We start from the raw sequence: 6,239 nt of genomic DNA on the forward strand, positions 1-6,239 counted from the left end.
TCCCTGAATACTGCAAACTAGATTTGTACTCACCACCCTCCCAGTGCATCCTTGGCAACCTGCTTGGGCGTCTATGTTCGCAGCCCTCTCATCTGCAACTGTACAGAAGATAAAGAAACATTTATGCACACCTATCGATTAAATATGCAGGCTGGAATTTGGTAAACACTAATTGATACTGATACTTACTCACTTCTGGGACATCGTGTGTCCATGAGTCTTGGGTCCACAGGTCCAAGAGTTCCCTCTTCCTATGCTTGAGGTCAGTGAAATGGTGCCGGAGCTGCTCACCAGTTCGAGGGATACAAGTAGCATTGGTGAGATCACATGTGAGATGGTCCCAGGCCTCCGCTTTTTATTGGGAGGCCTGGTACCGGCCCTGAAGCAGCCTCTTCTCATGGTCTTTCACTAGGAGTCCAATCATGACCCTGGACTTCTGAATGCCCCAGCGTTGCGTCCAAAAGAGTGATCCCTCTCCTATGCCTGCCATAGTGCCTGCAAAGATGAGCTACAACTGGGTATGGCTGTATTTCCACCCGTGAGGTTTAAATATGGCCAAATTCCTACCCTTTGCCATCACTGGGACCATTTTGAATATGTTGAGCTAAGCTAAGTGACACGCAAACCCGCTTAGCTAAGGTTGGCAGTGCTTAAAGGGTTAGATGTTGAGCACTGCCTACCAATGCGCAAATCTGCTTAGCTGGACAACTTATTGCTTAACATTTACATTCAAGCAATGCTTACGCCAGCTTAGCATAGCTGAGCTCTACTTAGCATTGCTCAGATTTCATTTTATAGAGTATCAGGACTGTGGGACTGATTCATCATTACTGACATATTATAATTTTATGTTTACCTGCCATGACATCCCCCTGTGTGCTTTCAGTACATTATATTCTTGTGTGAATATACTGTATGGGGCACTTGGGTTTATATGGGGGGGGGGGTTCACATCTTTTCTAGACTGACACCTCACTTTTGGACCTGCTACACTACCCTGGTTGACAACAAACAGTTGCCACATAATGTAAGTTTACAAAAATAATTCTAATAGTACTTTCCCATAGAAAAATAAGTTGCTTGTCTTGGCACTCAAACACTGAACGCCTGCATGTAAAGCTGGGACTCTGACCACTACACTATCTCAGCTTGGAAATTTTACCTGTATATTTGCATTTATATCCTATGGGATGTTTAAGCTATGATAAGCAGAGGGTTATAATGCGCACATCGGCTTAGCTACGCTTAAACATTCCTTAGCCTTGAAAAAAAGTATATATTATTATTGTATAATTATGTTATATAAGTGAGTCCTGTGGTGTTCTGACAACTCATTGAGGATTGCAATCATGAAACAATGGCATTCATTTGGCTTTCAGGCTTCTATCCTTCAGGGACTCCTGCTAATACATATCCTGTTTTCTATCAACTTTCTGTGTGTGTGAGGGCACTTTTTCAGATTTGTCCCTATTTTATTGTTTTTCCTCCCATTATTTGTGCCTTTATCCACATGCACTGCTGTCAGGGAATATTGGCATATATCTGCTTTCAGACTTCTACCCTTCAGTAATTCATGCTAATGCATGATCTGTTTTCTATCAACTTTCTAAATTTAGTGGGCAATATGTGTGTTGTGTCCCTTATGAGGGATTTATCCCCCATTATTTGTGAATTTGCACACATTTCCTGCTTTAGCAGGTTGTGGAGTTTTGTACTGCACTTTGGCAATGCAGGGGGTGTTTCACAGAACCTGTCACACACCCCCTGCATTGCTTTCTTGATGCCAATGTTTATTTCAGTGTCTGCAGACACTGAAATGGCCATTATTTCATTTCAGTGTCTGCAGACACTGAAATACTGGCATAATATTAGAGTAAATCTCTAATATTATGCCAGATCAATTTAGAAAGTGCCGTACAGCACTTTCTGAGTGTAGGGGGCATGTTCAGTGTCCGTGCACTACTTGGACACGCTCCCAGCACTCAATCATGGTTTGTATCCATATAGGTAGAACAGCAACATGCCTTCATGAATATGCAAGGTGCGCTGCTGTGCTATATGGACATGAACCACTCTGTGCAAAAATACTTTTATTCTTGCATGGAGTTTATTGAATCCTGGGGTTTGTAAATTAAGTTTCCTTGTGAAAATAAGAAACTCGGTTAAGGTATCTACAGCTCCTACCTTAAAAGAAGGTATAAACTTAAACCCTTTTTTAAAAAGGGCAAAATGCATATTGCTAATATTAGCATCTGTGTAGTTGAAAATGTTGAAACCTTGCAATGTATTTAAATCCACCCCCCCCCCCCGTACATTCTCTTAATCTCAGCAAGGTTTTTTTCTTGCGGAAGCACTTGCTGATTTTCATTTATGGTCTAAAGTTGTTCCTGCTATTGTTTTTCCATTCCCTCCCCCTTCCTCTGCCCCTTACCCCTGTTGGAGTGTGGGCTTGGGGTAAAACCCTTTTTGTCTGTTCCTGTTCTCAATCCTTTCTGACCTTCTTAAGGAGGGGAGTAATTGTAATCATAATCTGGGTTGTCAACATATTTAACCTCTAGGTGAACGGCATCTTGATTATAATGGTTAATAGTACGTCTATCCAAATTATCAATTTCTCTAATAGATGTATTTAATGCTCCTAAATAATCCTGATGTTTAAAATAAGAATAAGGTAGGGGGTAGGCCATGTTTTTGAGGTATTCATTCTCATCACGAACCATCTTTTTACGTTTTCTTTCTAAATTAGAATTAACATGGTGTTCCACCTTATTAAAAATATTTTCATACTTATATGCATTAGATTCAAACAACAAATCAGGTAAAATCTCATTATTCAAAGCATTCACTTCTTCTAATAATTTATTAATTCTAACATTATTAACCTTAATGATAAACAACATTAGTTCAAAGCCAAAATGGTCGAACATTTTCAGCAACTCATCAGTCTCTGAGTCTCTTATTTTAAGGGAAACGTATAGATGCACAGGCCCTTAGGGACGCTTTAACTTTAACATTCTCATTTAAATAACAGTTGTCACACTGTGAAGTCCGTACCTTTATGAGCTTCATTTCCAGCTCATTCATTTTAGTCTGAAAAAACTTTGTCAGTTGCTGGCTGTGTAAGTTATTAAAGTTATATCCATTGATGGAAAAAGTAATGTCCTTCCGAATCCATTCAGTAAAATTAAAATCCTTAGTTCTATGAACTGCCTTGGATCCTCTTTGTAGAAAGCCTCAATGTGCTGGAAGATTGTGTTTGGTGGAAGTGGCTGAAGTGTGAGAAAAGTCACCCTGATTGGCCAGTCTCTCTTATCTGCTGTAACAGTTCCTATTGCTCAGTTCTGAACTGCTCTGTGGGATATGTAGGTGTTGCCGTTGGCTTTGGACGTCAACCACATGCTATGACAACAAAGCCACGAACTGATTAAGTTCGCCCATGTTATTCCGTTTGTACTGAAGCAGCATCAGAACTATAGTGTGTAGAACATGCACCTGTAGCCAATTCCATGCTCAGAAAAAGGCAACTCAAGTCCATGAAACAGCCAAAGACTGCACAACAGTCCTCTGAAGGGTATTCTGCAAGAGCCCTGTCCCTGCAGAAAATAAAACAACTCTATATTAAAAATGGTGGAAAGGGAAAGGTGGCTGAAACAAACTAATCCAAAATGAAGAAAGCCATCCTGAGCTGATGCAGAAAAAAAAACGGAGGCATAAACAATAATGTAGTCTCAAACGATATAAAATACCACCAGTTTAATACATAAACATCACACCAATGCATAAGGTTAAGCATTTTTGTCCTAGTAAAACAAAGAATGGGACTTCATCAGAGCAAATGCAGTAACATAATACTATCCTTAAATAGGAACTAAAATAAATAATTAATCAATCACACTTCATTGATGAGACTAAGTCCTTGAAGAGACATACAAAACTGAACAAATATATTGTGAACATTAAAGCTTTAAAATGTAAAATAAACTGAATATCACAATAAATACATACTCTCCCTATGTATGGAATTTGTAATTTAAACCTCATTATAAATTGCCAGCTCTTTTTTTTTAAATTGGAGCAATAGATAAGTTTTCATTGAGTCCTGGGGGGCTTATAGCATTTAGCCTAAATTGCCATTGTAACTCTGTGATCTCTAAATCTAATTCCCACCACCCTGCCCTTGGGGAAAATGGCAAAATGTCCAAAATACCAAATTTGAATTTACTAAATCCACCGCATTCCAAACTATGTCTATAAAGAGCATTATTAGAGGTGGCTTTAGCAATGGCATATAAATGTTTATATAATCTTTTCTTAAACTGCCTCTCTGTTTTTTCCACATAGAATCCACCATAAGCATCACAGATTGTGATGTATATAATACCCTTGGTGTTACAATTACCCTTTTTAAGGAAAGCCTAAAAGGTACCTCTTGCAGATTCACAAATAATTCTTCCAAGATATATGGGCACTCTTTACAACTTCCACATCTTGTCATACCCTTTAATGGTATTTGGAAATTCATCAATGTGTGCTCAAATAACCATTTTAAATTCTTCCCAACTTTGTAAAGGAATGAAGAGGTTTGACCTACTATTTCTATCATTTCTGGTTTCCATTTGAAGATTGCCCAGTTCCTACTAATAATATTCTTGATTTTGTTGGCTCCAAAACCAAAAGGTGCAACCATGCTATAATTAAAGTGCCTAGTCTCCCCTACTATTGTTTTATGGGGTATTAGGCAGCTATTGTCCCCCAAGAGTTGTTTATATTTAGTTCCCCATCCTATAGAAACTTCTTCTAAAATTTTGGTAAGAGTGAAATAGGGGTAGTCTCTCTCTAGGAACATATCAAAAATATTAGTAGATTCACCTCCAAAATGTTCTAACTTTGATCACATTCTTGCTGTTTGGACCAGTTGCCCCTTAAAAATATTATTTTTGTTGTGACTTGGATGGTTACTCCAATAATCTAAGTAACTGTTGGAAAATGTTTCCTGCCTGCAAATTCTGGAACCAAATCTGCTGTTCACCCTGTCTTTGCAAATTGTTAAATCCAAGTAATTAATACTTGTGTCTGACTCATTGCCAGTAAATTTCAAGTAGGAACTAGAATCATTCAAGTAATCATTAAACCTTTCAGAGTGTTTTGAGTAGGACTTCCATAAAATAAAGATATTGTCCAGGTATCTAAAGTAGGTAATCCATTCTTTCATAAACTCTGAATTAAACACAAATTTAGATTCCCAGGCATATAAAACTTAATTGGCAACTCTCACCCATTGCCACCCCTTTGATTTGTTTAAAAAACTCTCCTTCGAATGTAAAATAGTTGTTCATCAAAATAAATTCCATTACTGTCATTACAAAATTAACTGCGGTGGTGGTGCTGCGGTAGCATTATCGCCTCACAGTTAGATGCTACCCGTTCGATTCTCAGTTAGAGCATCTTCTGTGTGGCGACATGAGTGAATGGGCGTTCCTTTGTTGAAGGTTGTGCGTTAGGCCCAGCAAGCCAGCACGCAAAAATCTACTGCCAATCATTAGTGGACCGGAGTTCCGCTGTGGCGACCCCTGGCCAGGAAAAGTCGAAAGACACAACGACAACTGTCATTACAAAATTAATCATGATGTCACTTAAAATTGTCAATTTATGAAGGGCTTCAAAAAATAAATTCAACCCTTCGTGATGCGGAAGTGATGTAAAAAGGCTGACAATATCTACTGTGGAAAAACTACAGTCCTCAGTGTAATCATTTTTATCAGTCTTAGTAAGAAAATCTCAAGAATCTTTTAATAAATACTCAACAGATTTAACAGAGTCTTCCAAAAGCCTGTCCAAAACCACACTAACCCCAATATTCAATAAAGTAATATTTCAGTGGAAAAACAGTGTAGCCGCTCTTGCATAGAGAAAGACAGCTAAGCGATTCAGTAAACTACTGAATAAGCGTGCATGGGCTTCTCTACACTGTTCTTGCATGGAAAACCATGCAGCATGCTAATTACCTCATTTGCTGGTGAAAACCATGCAAATGAGGTGAATTAGCAATTCAGTAAGCTGCCAGGTCTCCGTGCAAGAACAGTGTCAGTGCAGAAATGTATTCAGTTAATAACCATGTACATTTCTGCAAATAACAAAATGGAGGCATGATAGCTCATAAAAAAGCATGCATTATGTTCATTAGGCATGCCAGTGGCCAAATATAAGGCCATTGGCATGAAAAGCTGTTTAATATTTAT

Source organism: Protopterus annectens, chromosome 8.part0 (genome assembly GCF_019279795.1).
Source record: "Protopterus annectens isolate FY-2018-M chromosome 8.part0, PAN1.0, whole genome shotgun sequence".
In the NCBI taxonomy this organism is placed as follows: domain Eukaryota; kingdom Metazoa; phylum Chordata; order Ceratodontiformes; family Protopteridae; genus Protopterus; species Protopterus annectens.